The 17016-nt window shown below is 49.0% G+C and overlaps 1 protein-coding gene across 4 annotated transcripts in view; it reads right to left on the reverse strand.

Moving 5' to 3' along the window:
* EPHB3 (EPH receptor B3) overlaps positions 1-16373 on the reverse strand; it is a 105051-nt gene extending 88678 nt beyond the window's left edge. For all 4 annotated transcript variants that reach the window (XM_063131891.1, XM_063131889.1, XM_063131890.1 and 1 more), the window contains exon 1: positions 16315-16373. The gene's annotated coding sequence lies outside the window, so the exon portion shown is untranslated. The remainder of the gene's footprint in view (positions 1-16314) is intronic.
* Between the last annotated feature and the right edge of the window lie 643 nt (positions 16374-17016).

Below are 17016 nucleotides of genomic sequence, written 5' to 3' on the forward strand. Positions count from 1 at the left end.
TACGGCCAGCTAGCATAAACCGCCGTTGCGATACGCCTTTAAATTCTTAGAGTTGGCCCTAAGCAGAGCAAGCAAGCCAGCCCGCGTCCCAACTGAGGTCGCCCTTGTCCCAAGCACAAACTTTTGATGGCCCAAATCCAAGTCAAATGCCCCACCTGCAGCATGGGAAGGTTGTGTTCCATTTAGAGCTACAAAACAAGGTGAGCATTTTAAAAGCAGTCTTTCGTCATTCGTTCTCATATTACAGCAGCGCCTAAAGGGCCCGGCTCCGGCAGAATCCCATTATGAACCAAACAATGAGTGCTGGTCCCTGCATCTAACTCTTTTAATTACAGGACAATGGGCTGACGGAAGAAAGAGAAGGTGGATTAGTAGCTGCTTTGCTAGATGGGCAAGAAAGGAGCTAAGTTACTTGCCCAAGGACACACCTAGAGTCAGAGGCAAAGAGAGGAAGTTGTCCTGGAACCTTGGCAAAAGTGGACTTACTAGGTAAGACAAACAGGGGTGCCACAGCACCGTTGCTTTTACTGTGCAATCGTCTGGCCCCATTCACAGAATTTTACACCACCTCATCAGTGGTGTAGGGCTTTACTAGGAGGAGGGCTTTCTCTGCTGTGGCACCCCGGTTGTGGAACGAGCTCCCCAGAGAGGTCCGCCTGGCGCCTACACTGTACTGCTTTCGTCGCCAGCTGAAGACCTTTTTATTCACTCAGTATTTTAACACTTAATTTTAACTTAAATTTAAATTTTACTGTTTTAACTCTGTATTTTAATCTTATATCAACTTTGCTGTGTGGTTTTATCCTGGTTGCGCTTTTTATATTGTATTTCGTAATTGTGTTTTAACCTGTTGGGTGTTTTACTGTGGTTTTAATTTTTGTGAACCGCCCAGAGAGCTTCGGCTATTGGGCGGTATAAAAATGTAATAAATAAATAAATAAATAAATAAATTGGTAGCTCTGCCCTATTTTTCCACTGCTTCTTCCCTCTTTTTCTTTCCCCCCCCCAAAAAAACAAAAAAACAGAAACTACCCATTAAAGAGGAAAAGGTGGAATAGCTGCCCAATCTCTGGCCAGTGTGGCATAGTGGGAGGGCCAGTGTGGTATAGTGGCTAAAGTGCTGGACTGGGAGTCAGGAGATCCGGGTGCTAGTCCCCACTCGGGCCAGTCACAGACTCTCAGCCCAACCTACCTCACAGGGTTGTGGTTGTGAGGATAACATGGAGAGGAGGAGGAGGATTATGTACACCGCCTTGGGTTCCTTAAGTAGGAAAAAAGGTGGGATATAAATGCAATATACATATACAATCTCTTTTAATTTCTACCATCTGGGTTCCCGTCCCCAGTATCCTCCTTCAGCACCTCATGTACAAGACCTTGGAAAAAGTCACCAGAGGCCTACAGACATAACCTCCCTCAACCTGATGCCCTCTATATGTGTTGGACTACAATTCTTATAATTCCATTCTCCATTATGGTTGGGGATGATGGGAGTTGAAGTCCAATACATCTGGAGGACACCAGGACTGAACTAGAGTCTCACATTTCCTTCTGTCTGACTCAAGCAATTTTTTACAGCAGGCATGGCTGTAACTCCTATCACCCCTGGATATGCTGGATAAGACTGATGGGAGTTGAAGTCCACCAACATTTGGAGGGTCACAAGTTGCCCACCCTGGTCTTCGAGGCAAGCTTATAAGGCCATGCTTAGCTCAACTTAGGGAACTACACGTTAGGTTGGGATTCCCAAAGTACCTTTCTTCTTCAAAAAGCAGCTAGGGGGGCAATATGAGAGAGAGAGAGAAGAGACCCCTGATCTGGGCTGTGGCACAGGGACTTCAAGCCTTTGCCCTCATGTTGATTTCCCCACAACCTGGTGCCCTTCTTTTGAGCAGCCTAGAGAATGCCGTTACTCTAGAGCAGGGTGGGCAGAAGGCAGATCTCCAGTGGTATGGACTTCAATTCCCAGAAGCCCCTGCTAGCATGGCCAGTGGTCAGGCATGCTGGGAGATGAAGTCAAAAACATCCGGGGGCCTACTTTCTGCCCACTCATGCTCAGCCTTCCCCCAACCTGGTGTCCTCAAGCTGGGTTGGAGTACAACAACTCCCAGCATGATTGGCTGGGGCATGCTGGGAGCTGTAGTCCAACACGTAAGGAGGGCACCAAAGTGGGGAAGGATGGTCTAAACAGATTGGAATCTATTAAGCATGCTTGAATTATGCGTGTCTGTGGTATGCATCCTTCTTGTTTTAATTTAGCACCCTTCCTACCCCATCCCATCTGTACAAGTAAATAAGGCTGTATGTTACCATTAACGAGTATAATATATATACACACACTTCCCAAAGATTCTCATCTGAATAAAAGTTAATTATGGGTTGCATCCAATGATGGCTTTGTGCTCTCAGAAAGCAATCCAGCTCTTAAAATGTGGAGTACCCCATTTTTGCCTACCCACTGCAACTCTAAACCCCAAAAAGCTGGATTGGGGGACCCTCTAGAAGAGTTTGGGATATGGCACAGTGGGCTGGTGGAGGGGATCACTGAAAACTGGCCTCATGCAAGTGTACAATGGTACAACTTTAAAATGACCTAATTTGATCCACGTTGTACCCTTTCTTTATGTTAATAATTTTATGAAACTGCTATTTAAAAAAAGAAGAAAAAGAAATGTAACAGGAATATGTAGCAGTGGGAAAATTTCCATTACAGATTTCCCCCCCTGTAGAAACAGAGGAACCGACAGGAAGACTCGGAGGACACTGGATCATACTCTAAATATTATTAATTGTCAAGGTAGACACAGTTGCATCAAGAAATAATTTCTGCAGCATGTATGGTCGAAAATGTTACACGGGGGGGAAACTAGAAGCGGAGCCAATACACATGATATTTACCTGTTTAGGCAAAATTGGGTGTCTGGTCTACATCATCCTGAAAGCTTGAAAAAAAGCCCTGATCTTAAATTATGATTTTGTGCCTGGCCAATTGAATATATACAGTCTCGATATACATTGAACTGGCCAGCCAAATACCTAGAAACAGGCCTTTAATAACATCACTCTCCAGCAAACGCTTTGTGGAATATCAAACATACAGTCCCTAAAAGATATCCAAAAGAAACACACCTCCAGCTACAGGAAGTCAGCCCCAAATTCAAAGGCCTTGAATTCAAAGGCCTAGGAGACAACCAAGGTTAGCCGCTCCACGACCAACAGGGTGCTGATCACTTAAAAATACTGAGGGACGAAAACTAGGAAGGTCAAAGCACCACCCAAAGAAGAGGTGAGCCTTTACACTGCTTTCCTTTGCTCGATGAAGCAGTACAGAGAAAGGAGCCAAACTCTCTTTCGTCCGTTCCATTTTAAAAATAATTTCTAGCAGAGAACTGCATTAACAACGCCAGAAAAGAATCCAGAAAGCTACAAGCACAGCAGGTTCCTGGAGAAACAGCGTCTGCTTGCAGGGCCCAATCAGTGCCTTGGAAACCACAAATTAACAAGATATCGGGCATTTGGCCTTCTGCTTCCATAACCCCAGCATGCATCAACGTGAAATCTTTGACTCCCATCTCCACAGCGCCAAGTCGCTCTGGCTCATGCATAGTTTAGCACTCTCCGGCCGCCATTAACTGTCTCTCTACGGAAGCGCTGCGGCCGCCATTTTGGGCTCCTCCAAGAGACGCAACAAGGGTTACGAAATACGGCCAAGGAAAAGGAAGGCGTAGAAAACGACCCTGTGCCACGACGGCTTCTTAAATACGAACAGCTTTCGGGTAAACCTGGTGAGGAACCACACACACGCGTGCCAGAAGTTGTGAAGAAGGATTCGTACGCTTTTCCTCCTTCCGCCAAAACTCTGGGTTGGCGAGAGGAGCCACACTTGCCTCGTGGCCGCTCATTACTTCCCGCAGGTTCAGTCGGAGGCAGAAGTAGGCCTGAGCCACGGCTGAGGGAAACGTTATGCCCCATTCTCATTCGCTCCTCTTGGCTTGCATGCTTTCAGAGTCAGGTTCCAGCCCATCCATCCCTCCCGCTATTCTCTTACCACTGACCCGTAGCTCCCCCTGCTTGACCTCACCACCACCTCCGACTCATCAATCACAGACTTGCCCCTGCGCTGTGGGAAAGGCAGGAGGGGAGCTGCATATTCTCTTCAGTTCCCTCAGTCTCGCAGACTACATTTCCCCTCCTTCCGAAGCCGTGGCGGCCTCCCAAGCTCCACTAGGCAAGCTGAGGAAGGGAGTGATTTGCAGTCGCCCTCATGCTAAGAAACATCCATCGCCCCCCACCCAGTTCTGCCACAGAAATAACCCGCCTATAACACGAGCCGGTACAAAAGCGGCGCATTTCACCAAAGCAGTGGTTGTTGTTTTTTTAAAAAAAATTCTATTTCATTACAAAAGAAGCAACGATCAGAAACTTGGGAGCCAAGCTTCTGTCTCATTAATTCAAATCAGTGTGCGGAATTTAACTCCACCCTGACTTTTTTTGGCCTTCCTGGCTACTGCTTGACACCTTGACCCATCGTACCCAAACCTCCCCCTCACAGCCCCACCTTCTCCTCTGCTGCCTCAGAGGCCCTGGGCAAGGATTTCCCCCTGCCGAATCAAACTCTGTCGTTTCCATCACAAAAAACGGCACTTGTGGTGAACTGTTCGGCCGCTGAGCAGTCAAAACAACGGTGAACATGCCCTGACGCTTGCAGAAGTGCAGCCAATGTTTTCCGGGAAGAGAGCACTGAAGCTCCATGGTTGGAGGAGGGTCAGTTAGCCTATACCTGCTTCTGGGGGTGGGGTGGGCTAGAAACCACCAGCCTCTGCAAATACCACATACACCTTTCTTCCCTATGCTAAACCATTCAATACGAGCTCAGCAAGGAATACAGAGGCGGTCCATAAGAAAAACCCAGACTTTAACGCGAGGGAATGAAGATGAGGAAGCTAAGAGGGGCCCTGAGCAAACTGCTTCAGCCTCCCAAGACTCCGGTAGCGGAAACAGAGAAGGCATTTTCTGCAGCAGTACCTGACCTCTGGAATTTCTTCTAACAGAGAAAGCGAGATGCTTTGGCTTGTCTTTTCAAAGCCTCGAAAGAGAGTACGGTATTTGGAAAGCGTTTAAGTTAGCCGGTTGCTGCATTTACAGCTATTTTTAGCTAATTTAATTTGCTGTAGACAGTTTTGTACTGACTTGGTTATCCTCATTAAAGATTTTCATTGTTAAATTTAACATCGCTCCTGTTGTTTTTGTTCCTAATTTGTTTCTCTCTCATTGTTAGAAGCCAACTTGTAGGCCTATATGGGGGCGGAGAGGGCACATAATTTCGACAGGAGAGAACTATCTTGAGAAAGGTTGCATTTGGGTGTGTTCATACAATTCGTTTTGGTCTGCACCTAAAATTAAATGTACGCCTTATAGGTGTGAAAAGGAAGAACAGGTGTTTGGAAATGCATTTAGGTGAGACTTCTGTTGCAATCCCAAACACACTTAGTAGGGAATAAGCTCCACTAAACATAGTCAGCGTTGCCTCTGAGTAAACATGTATAGCATTGCACTGTCAAGAGTCTATTGAGATTTTTTGGGACTACAACTCCCAGCATTCCTGACCATTGGCCAATGCTTGCTGGTGCAGTTGAAGGCCAACACATACATTGAACACTAGTTAGGGGAAGGCTGGTCTAGGTGTTTTTGGCCTACATCTCCCATCATTCCTGGACAATGGCTATAATAGCTGGGCTGAATTATAGCCCAAAATAGTAAGGAGAGGACCAGCAGTTTTCAAGCTCACCTAAATTCTCCAAAAAAACACCCAAAGAAGTTCAAAGCTTGTTTGACTCCTGCCATTTTCATTTTTGACCTGCTTCTTAGCTCATTTGAATGGGGAAAGTGTGCATTTCAAACAGGAAAAGTGTGCATTTCTGTGCACTTTTTTTTTTTTTGTAAAGTGCAAACTTTCCCTCCATTGACTAAAGCGTGAAAATGCTCAGTTCAGGATTGCAAATAGGACAAATTTGCATGATTTGCAAACAGAGACAAAATACTCGTACATCCCTAGTACAAAATATCTAAAGGGATCCAGGCTAGAGAAGGCTGCCCTTCAGCATCATTCAAGAGGAAAAGGTGTAGAAAAGGACATCAAAAGTGATAACAGAACTGCATCATTGGTGTGAAGACAGCTTGTGGCCTCTTTAGGTTTACAGGCAACCATGGATGGGGAGACCGTGAAAACGAGATGATAAAAGGTTTATAGAATTGTATATGAGATGGAGAAAGTGAACAGACACCTCTTCTTGCAGTACTAGAACTTAAGAGTCATCAAACGACATTGATTGCTGGTAGATCCAGGAGGGGCCAAAGGAAATGCTGCATGAAACGCACATATGAATTATGCTGCCTTGAACTACTGGAGCATAAATAGACTTCTGAAATTTTGCTGCCACAAGTCATGGCCAGTAGCCTAGGTGGCCTTTTCTCTTTCTTTTGTTTCTTAAAAGGAGAATTGGACCCATTCATGGGTAAGGCTATCAAAGGCCATGATAATTCAATTAGAACCTTCCTGTCCAAAGTCAGTGTCTTTCTAAATTCAGCCTTTCCCCACCAGACATGTCTGACCACAACTCTCCCCACTCCCAGACAGCATGCTGGGGATGACAGGACTTGTAGTTCTGCACATCTAGAAGCCCCAGATTAGGGGGAAGGCTGAATAAACTCTCCCTCTAAGTACAGGAGCACATGCAAGCATATCCTGACACTCTCCCTCATTCTGCTTTCTAAAGAAAGAAATCCTTTTCTCGACGAATAAAGAGGCACCCTGGGAAAGGTGGAGGATGGCCTTGCTTTGATAATATTCACACAAAGCGTTCAATGATAAAGCCTCCTTCTCTGACTCCTCTCTCAGAACTGGGCCACAGTGGCCACGTGTGAGGGGTGGTGGTGGCAAGGAGCATCCATACTGTGATCAGTGATAAGCCCGATGCTGGCAGACTGCAGAAGCCAACATCCACCTATGCCTCCTTCGTAACTTGCGAACAGGGCCTGTATGAACACCAAAGCGGGCACCGTTTTGCTGGCCTCTCGGCAACTTCTGAACTGAAGAGGTGAGAGAGGCCTCCTTCTCCAGTTCTTTTTTGCAGGTTCGTCTCTTGGAAGCCGTCCAGGGAAGGAGGAGGAGGAAGAAAATAAGCATCTGGGGGTGGGGAAGAGGGAAGACGGTGCCAGGAGACATTATCAGAAGGGCTCACCCTACAGACAGAGTGACTCTGCGAGTCAACAACTAGCTGGCAAGCACATGGGTCGAAAAACCCTCTGCCAAGTCTTCCCTCCCGTCTTGTGCCTGGGGCAGTTACCCAAATCTCCACGCGGCTCTCAGCTCACTTCCTCCCAACGTGCGAACGCTAAACCCATCTGGAACTGTTTAAACCTAAATATCCTTCTCTTCCCCACCCCCAGTCAAAACTCAGATTCTTCCAAAGTTAAAACAAGCACAAAGACGGAGTGCAGAGAACAGTGCCAGGGCCTGGCTGTCTCCCTCTCTTTACTCTTCATTTTCAGTTTAATTTCTGGGGAACTAGAATAAATCTGGTCCTGGCAATTGGTCAAGCCCCACACATTTTTCTCATTAATAGAGGGGGGGGGCTCAGATTCCACACTGTTGGTGTGTGCAGAACAGAATGACACCACCAGTGACAACACCTATGCTCCCTCTTGCCCACGAATCCCTGAAGTAGTTTGTCTCTCTCTCTCTTTCTCTCTCTCTCTCTCTCTCGTTGGCTTTTGCTGGGGCAAATCGAAGAAACGCAGACAGAGGGAAAGAGAAGAACTGGAGTTGCAAGGAAGACCCTCCCTCCCTCCCTCCCTCAAACTAGCATGGATTTCACTCGCAAAACTAGCCAGAGCAAATGCCGAAGCAGCTGCCGCCTCCGCCTCCCCATACCGCAAGGAAAGAGGCGGCTTTGGGATGACAAGGGCTCGCTATGACTGACAGGCCTCTCCAGCCATCTTTGAAGAGCGGGGTGGGTGGGTGGGTGGCGGAGAGAGGGCTGCTCAGAAGTATAAAGATTCCTTTGAATCCTTGGGAAAATCCACGCAATTTTCACATCAATTGCCCTCCGCTCCCAAACCCAGGGTTGTGCATGCATGTTGTTGGTTATAAACCAGGTCTTGACTCCCTACACGTTTCTGACATTTTGCATTCCAAGGTGGGGGCTGGGGAACAGGTGTTTGGAAGCTTGCGGGCTCGTAGAGACATGGAGGGGGGGCCGGAGAAACCACAAACACATATACACACAGGGCTCCTACACAACGGCACGGCTGAAAACATATGGCTTAAACTGCATTTTCGGCATTGAGGACAGTGTCCAAATGCTACACCTCAGACCCTCAGACCCCCATTTCTCCAGAACGGATTTACACTTCCAGCTCCTTGCAAACTTCCCATCTTTCCTCCCCCGACCTGAAGGTAAGCATCGGCAATGCGAGAGCACCATCAACAGCCACGGAAGAGCTCTTTCTTTTCCACTGGCTCCACTGCATGCACGAAGCGCAGCTCTTAGGAAAGGAGCAGGCAAAGACGGTAGATGCCAGCACTGGTCAGGGGTAGCCAAACGGGATCCCGAGCTATAATTCAGTTGCAGCGGCAAGTCGTTCCCATGCAGCTCGCCTGACTCAAAAAAAACCAACCCATTGCTCAAAGCCCTGCAGGTTTCCATTTGGTCCCTCACATAATCTCAACAGAAAATACAACAGAGATCCTTTCAATTTACTTACACACACACACACACACACACAAACCATGTTTCCCCTGGTCAACTGCTGCCCACAAAGCAGACCCAGATGGCTTTTGGACTACAAATGAAGACACCAGTCCTCCTTGAACCAAACTGGACTCGTAATCTTACTGAGACCACAGCCAAGGTACAAAGGCATAGAGGAACAAGAAATAATTGTTTCTCCCCCCAACCCATTGTTTCTGTCTGTGAGGGCTTCTACTTCAGAACCCCTTCACCACAGCTAAGTGGGCCTCTTCTGCTGTAAAGCATGCCCCCCCCCCACACGCACACACCTAAGGACACAGGAGGGCAGGCCTTCAAGATAGCGAACAGATTTTGCTTTTGTTTAATTTTAGCAAAGCACCGAGTATTAAAAACCCAGTAGTGGAGCACACAACAACAACTCCCCAAGCCAATCCTCTCCAACAAGACCAATCATCCCACCAACTTTTGTTCCCCAGACGCATCCTTTGTGAAGCTCAATCACCTGCTTCCCCATTAAAGCTGTGTCTCCTCACAGCGACATTTTAGTGACACACAAAAGCACAGCTAAGGGAAGGCCGCCATTTTTTATTATTTTTTTTAAAGAAGAAACAAACAAAACAAAGCAAAATAAAAATTTAAAAATTCCTGCTCGACTAATAAAAAACCCTGCCACACACGCCATGCGTTTGCATTGATTTATTGAATGTATTTCTAGACGGCAGGCTCCCTATGGAAGATGGTTTGGGTATCCGAGCTCACGTAAAGGAATCTAGCCAGTGCCGGCAACCTTCTCAAACTCTGAGCAGACACTTTAAAGCAGCCTTCCTCAACCTGGGGCGTTCCAGATGTGTTGGACTGCACCTCCCAGAATGCCCCAGCCACTGGCTGGGGCATTCTGGGAGATGCAGTCCAACACATCTGGAGCGCCCCAGGTTGAGGAAGGCTGCTTTAAAGGGTCAAAGCACGCAGTGTGGCTCAAAAGCTGAAGTAGAAAAGCGGGTGGTTTAACCTACTGGCCTATTTGGCAATGCTGTCGTACCCCAAACTGGTGAAAACAAAGCAACCCAGCGGCCAACCTAAGCTGGTTCTGGAACATTCTACTCCATGCTCCCGAATGACGAGGATCTGGCTGCCCGCACATGCGCACCAACGCCTGCCTCCCCCTCCCCTCATGCCTGGCACCAATAGGAGGAGACGCATAATCTGGACAAACCAGTTTGTGGGAGCACAACAGGCTGAGCTGCAATTCAAAAGAGCGAAAGATGAAATAACAACAACAGCACACACACCACCAACATCTGAGCCTCTGATTCAGATTTCCTTGGTATGTTTAATTAAAAGCTCCCAAGTACCCAACTGCCAGCCACGGCAAACAACCAAACCGGCCTGTGGAAAGAAAAACGGCAACCGACTGGTTTCCCCAAATATTTCGCGCGATGTGTCAGCCTCAGCTCAAGTTCGTAGGAAAAACACCGAGGCAGCTAGGGGAAGCAGTCGTTAGCAGCAAGCGGTCCTTATCGTAAGATGCACACGGAGAAAACGTGCGACAATTTAGCCGGAGAGTTTCAGCGCCCCCCAGGCAGCTCAGCATTTTGCCCGCGTAACCCAAGGTGAAGCTTCGTTAGGCTCCAAAAAAAGAAAGAAAAAGATGAGAGTAAGAAAAGTACAGAGAACAGCATCGGGGGGCGGGGGGGGGGAGCCTGAGAGGCGCTTGCAACGTGCCTTACAAGTTTGCCCTCTTCGCCAATTAACTGTCTGCTTTTCCGGGCACAAAGAAGCAGCCTTTCCTTCCCCCATATGGATGAGCCAGCTTGCAAGGAATGGGAGATTTAATGAGCACGGCCTGGGCTTCCAGAGTTCTGTGACCAGATATCTCTCAGCTTTATCCCAAAGCATCAACAAACAGCAGGCCTCACATCCCTGTTGAGAGAGGAGGCAGTTCACTGAACTGTAATTAAAAAGAAAGCAAATCTCCGTCCATCAAGAAAATACCTGACAGCATATACATGAGGAGAGAATGCCGTATCGTATGTGCACATACATATGCGTGCGCATTACACCGTATCAAGTGCGTGCATAAATGTGTGTGCATCACGTTCAAACGTGTTTATATTTGGGGAGTTTATCAGGGCAGAAATAAAGATGTGGCAGAAATCAGCCAGCCTTTAGAGAGCTAAAAGGTGTCGTCCGAACCAGCCTTTATCTGCCTGTGCCTCTTCCAACCCAAGCAAAACTGGAAAGGGATAGAATTATTCTTCCTCGTGACCCCCTTCAGGTCCCATACACACCCTCTTGCTCCACATTAAACTAGCCTGGGATAGTTTCTACCACCATCCGGTTCCATGCTTGCGTCTGAATTCCCACTGCGCCCACAAATATGCATCAAATAGGTATGGGAAATCCATCTTTTTAAGCACTCTTTAACTACCACGACAGTGATTAAAGGGTCTTAAGAGATAACTTCTCTGTGTTAAGTGATGCTACTTAGGTGCCTTGAAGCTCAGACGTTTTGGAATACAGTCCAAAAGGTTCCGTTCTTCCAATTCGTCCCAAATATCCATCTTTTCCCAGTGTTCCAGAAAAGATGAATCCACTCGTGAGCGAGTACAGGAAACCCACTCGGCAAAGTGGGCTAGTTCACATTGGACCTGGGGCTTTTGCACAGCACCAGTCCTTTGAAATCTGCCCCAGCCAGGCAGCCCAAAGAAGACAAAGGAGAAGAGAAACCCTCCAAAATCAGGCAGGGATCTGGAGGCGCTCATCTTGTCTGCCTTGCCCTCAGTCCTCTCTCCCTACAAGTCCACTCACCTGCACCCAGAGAGAAACTGGCAAAAGCTGCTTGCCTTTGCTCCCAAACCAACATTAATTCCTTCCCTCATGCTCAGCCCCAGGGTGGGGTGGGGAAGGGGCAAGGGGGGTCACCCCACCGCCTGGAAATTGCATCAGAAGCTCTAAGAGCTATAGAAAATGTGATTTGATGCACTTTAAATTAATACCATCTCATTTTTCCTTTCTCAGACTAGAGGCTTGGCTTCCCGGGACACAGGATTGGGGTTCCCAGCCCGAGGCAACGCAGCCAGCAACAACTGGGCAAAAGGGAAAGAAAAAAAAGCTTGCATTTTTTGAAAGACTGAAAAGGAGAGAGCTCCTTTCCCTCCCGTGCTCTTTGGCCGAGCTAGGAAAAAAAGCTATTCCGAAGGGGCCCTTGGCTCCCTGGCCAAGCTAGCCTCCTCTTTGCGTTCAGGCTCCTCTGCCAGAGAAAGCCGCTGGGGTTGCTTTTGCGCCAAAGCATTCCTTCTCCAGCAGGCTGAGGCGCTGCTGAACCGGAGAAGAAAAACACATTGTAACTTCAAACAGACCCAGCACGCTTAGGCAGAAACCTAGGGGAAGAAACCATTTTCTTCCCAGCCGTACAAAGCTCTTACTGAATTGCTGCTGAAACGCGGGTCCCCCTCCGAAAACCCTCACTGTCGTCGTCCCCCCCACCCACCCTCCTGCACGCCCTTGCAAAGAAACCGGACACTCCACGCTACCCTTGTAGGTCAGGCTAAGGAAGGGGGGGTGGAGAGAAAGGAGCACAATGCAACAGACTCTCATTGCAATAAAAAAAAATGCCAGACAAGTCTAAAAACGTGCATACACACAGACACACACACACACGCACACCAGTCGACCACAAACTCCCAAGTCTCACGGGTCGAGGCAGGAAGGTAACAAAACTAGCTGGGAGTTACACATTTTTGGCACCCAAACTTGACAGGGCAGAGCGAAGTGACAGGATCCTGTGTTACTAGCAGCTGCGGTTTATATAGAGTGTGCGCGCATGGATTTATTGCTGCTATGGATTTATTATTAGCATTAAAAGTAATGTATACACTGGATTTACAGTAACTGCTCGAAAGCTACAAGTCTGCGTCAGGAAGCAGCTTTGTGAATAGCCTCCCCCACCCCTATTTTTTTTAACCTATGTACCTTTAAAAAAAAAAGAAAGAAAGAAAGCCAAAGAGTGAGAGAAAAAAGAAAAATGCAAAAGCCACACACTTCTGCTGATCTAGGGTCAAGTGACCCTGATTCACAGAGTTAAGTCACAGCATATGCAATATGCACGATCAATCAGTTTACATGGAGTCCAGCTGGAACAAAAGCAGAACAAAGCAGGGTAGGTTAGAAAGCCAACCTTCAGAGCCACCCCTCCCGCCTCGAATGCAAATGCATAGACCCCAAACTGGCACCACCCAACACGAGCTTCTCGTGAGGCCTGTTTTGCTATTGCTAAGCGAATCTTTCCAAATTCTGCAACCTGCACTTTGCCGCCTACCCGTCTGGAATAAAGAGTTTGGCCAACAGGCTCCGAACTTCACAGATAAGAGGCCGCCGTCACCCCAGTGAGTCAAGCAAAACAGGGCCAAATTAGGAGCACAGGTAGGCCTTCCACAATGAAGTCTTAGGCTCAGCACTGAAGGAATAGGCTATGGAACAGGGGAACGCCATACCCATAAAACATGTCAACCAGAGAATAATAATAATTATTTATTACATTTATATACTGCCCCGTAGCCAAAGCTCTCTGAGCAGTTTACAAAAGTTAAGAACAGTGAACATTAAAAACAAATATACAAGTTTGTAGGAGAACCTAGACAATGATAAGACTGAACAAACTTGGGCGGGGATACCAACACCAATTTTAGTACTGTGTTATGTCCCATTCACGGAGGCAGTAAACTTTACTGGGTATTGAGAGCTTTAGATATACTTTATCATCATGGCTAGGACAAGGATCTCTCCCACCTCCAGGTTTGGATGGCTGTAGCTACATATATGTGTAAGAGAAACTGTTCCTCTCCAACAATACAGTTATGAGTATAAGGGCCCCTGCATGAAAAAGCTCTTACAGGCCTTAAACTATTTGAGGGGGTGAAGCCTCGCTGGCTAGGTAGTCCACAAAGAAGGTGGCAGCATGATTTCTACAGGATGCATAGCGATCATGCTTTTTCCAGAAAGAAAGAAAATCCTCGAACACGGCTCTCTACAAGAGCCAAGGTAATTTGGAAGGGTTGTTTCTTTACTTTTCTAGGAAACTCTTAAGTTACAAGAGAGCTTGGAAGCGGATTCATTTCCCCCTCCCAATCCTCCTTTCCCAGCCACACACGCAAACTTCCATTTCACCAGAAATAAAGCGCTTTTGCTATCCCAGCAACAGAATGCTTCTGGGAAAGGAACCTTAAAGCCAGCATTGAACAGGGAAGGAGGGGGGGGGGGGGGGAAGGAGAAGTCAAAAATCATGTTTTGAACAAATCCCAAGGAAAAAAGATGCTGATGATGGATGGTTTAAAGACGTTTTCAGCGAACAGGGAGACACACTTAGGCCCTGTTCAGAAGACACCTTAAACCAGGGCTTTAACCGGGGTTAAAGCCCTGGTTTAAGGTGTCTTTTGAACAGGCTGATGTATTTCAGGAAATTCCCAGAAACCAATTTTAATGCTACAGCCTTATAAGTTGGTGGGTGTGGGGCGCATTTGGAGAATACAGTTTGAGCCTTAAAATTCAGCTTCAGTTGCATCAAAACTGAATACATCAAACGACATCTTAAAACCTGCCAGCTTCTATAGCGCTCCCCTTGAATATGTTGAAAGCGTGCTTTGGAATTTCTTTCTTCCTGTGTGACATTGGCTTTAAGGTTCAGGACGACACAGGACAAGAGCTTTCTTGAGATACATCGGATGTTCAGCACCTTTTCCAACGAGGATACATCAGCATGCCTTATGCAAGGGGCTGAAATTAAAACTTCCATCAGCTCTGCAAGAGGCAGGGCGAGACCCCACCATCTCAGCCCTCGTCTCCGGTGAATGATCCAACAGAGTTGTAAGCATGCCCGCCCAGTTCTTGAAACATCAGCCTTCAGGAATTCTGCGAGACTTTTTAAAAGCATCAGCAGTATTTCTGCTCTTCAAGATGAAGGAGAAAGAATCTGAAGCTCAGCTGTACCAAGAAGAGAAGGAGAAGGACAGAAAGGCTACTGCCATTTCGGTGGAGATAAGAAAGTATTAGGAGGAAGGGTCTCCATTTGGAATGCAAGCCTCCCTGCCTAAACTAAATTGCTCTGTGCTTTACAGAAATATCCTTCGGACTTGAGACAGGAACGGGACAGAACCAGGCTGCAGAGATACCCCATAGACGTTCTTCAAGTGGCTTCCACAGAATCTGAGCTTCCACTGGCAGAACAATGTTCACCTTCTCCGTGCTAAGATGAGCAACAATTAGAATTAAGCCAGGAGCTTTCTCCGCTCATTTACAATTTTGAGGCTTCCATGCAGCTCCGACAGGACCATTCGAAGTAACTACAATTTTAAAAAATTAGCATTGGCTGAACTCCCAATTTGTCCTGTTTTTGTTATTAAGGCTAGCACCGGCTAACTTGATGGACCAGCCGCTTCACCTATTTAATACAGGCGAAGTGGCCAGGCCCGGTGTGCCTCCTTTCCTTCTGGCTGGAAGACGCCGTGCCCTGCTACAGCCAGGAACAGGCAGAGAAGTCTAGCTATCTGGCAAAAATGCAACTTGAACCTTAAGCTACGGAGCGGTTTAAACTTGCACACGGTTGAAATATGGTTTGCCAAGGACTCGTCGGTATTACTTGACAGTTTTGAGGCCTCTTCCCTCTCACCTGCCACTCATAACACAGTCATCACCTCCGAAACCGAACCAATTCGACTATCCACCACCCACGCAAAGGGGAAAGCCATCATTCTCTAGGAAGGACACAGAGCTGGGTTCTGAGCTGCCTTCCCTTGAACCTTTTAAATTAACTGCGTAAGGTTGTAACACGGATCAGAAACCCCAAGTTTATTGGGGTCCTACCGAATGCCTCTCTTTGAACAGGGGTCGGAAGACCCAAGAAAGCCCACGTCAACTGGAGATGGTTTGGATCTCTGGCCAAGGTTGGGACATTCCTATTTTCATTGAGGACTGTCGGAGATCTGGACAGGGACCACCAAGTCCAAGGGGCTGGGGAAAAGGCCCAGGAAACAGAGGCTTAATTATGGGGTGGTCCTGAGAGAGGGGTGGGAGAAGAACAGCCAGGGCCCATCCCCAAAAGACAGGAACAATGGCTTCTCTTCAGGCGCCTGTCCAAGACAATGGCTATGGGTCCGAAGGCGTGTGTGTATGGACACTGGACACTAAATGCCCCTGGAGGCGGCCTTTCGGTCCAAAGTTGGGCATCTTGCTGGAAAGAGTGGGGTGCTTACCCAAAACTACCCCCGCCCTCATAAACACACAACAAAGGGAGAGTTCGTTAAAGTCCTGGCGTTCACAATCCGACCCCACGCCATGTTTACGAAGAAGAAAGTCCCGCTGAGTTCAATGGGACTTACTCCGAAGTAAGCGCGCACAGGCTGCCTGGTCAGCGGCTGAGCAGCGGAGAGGTGGCTCGTTTGCCCCTCCGGGACGGGCCACTCGGGGCGCCCCAGGGAGAGGCGCCGGCTCCCGCGGGCCCTCCCCCGCGCACCCCCCCACCCACCCCGCGGACTCTCGCCTCGGCCTCCCCTTCGGCGGAGCTCACCTTCCAACGCGCGGCCGCCGCCCGGCAGGAGGAGGAGAAGCGGCAGCAGCAGCAGCGGCAGGGGCGCCCCCGGGCGGGCTGCGGCCATCGCGAGCCCGGAGCCCGGCGGGGCGGCTACGCAATCCCGAGCCCCGGGCGGGCTTGGATCTCGGCGCTGCCGCGGCTGGTAGCGGGCGGAGGAGGATCCGGCCCCCGCTCCCGGTTCGGCGTCTCCCGGCGTTAAACTCCTCTGCGGGCGATCCGGTACTCCCGGCCGGTGCCGCGCGGGGCTGCCCAGGCAAGGCGGCTCGTAGTCCGCGCGGCTCCCTCCGCGCTGGGCGAGACCCACGGCGGGATGGATGCTCTTCTCCCCTTCGGCCGCCCGGACCTAGGGCGGCACTTGGAGCGCCCCGGGGCTTTGGGCCGCCCGGGCGTCCTGCGAGCGCCCCGCTCCTCTCTCGAGGCGCGCCGAGCCCGGCCACTGCGGGCCAGCCTCGCCGAAGCGGGACCTCCTCGGCCGGGTCCGGTGCGTTGGGAACGGTCCAGGGCCGGCGCCGACCGGAGGGGCTTATCCAGGCATGCCGGTGTGGCCAGTACCGGGGAGTTGCAAACTGTACCGCGCAGAGGCTGCACCGCGATTGATCCTGCGGACGCTCCGGCTCAGGACCGATTCGAGCTCCTCCCGGCCCTGGAGCGCAGTCCGCTCTGGTGCCGGGCGCGGGC

This window comes from Elgaria multicarinata, chromosome 8, assembly GCF_023053635.1.
Source record: "Elgaria multicarinata webbii isolate HBS135686 ecotype San Diego chromosome 8, rElgMul1.1.pri, whole genome shotgun sequence".
NCBI classification, from domain to species: Eukaryota; Metazoa; Chordata; class Lepidosauria; order Squamata; family Anguidae; genus Elgaria; species Elgaria multicarinata.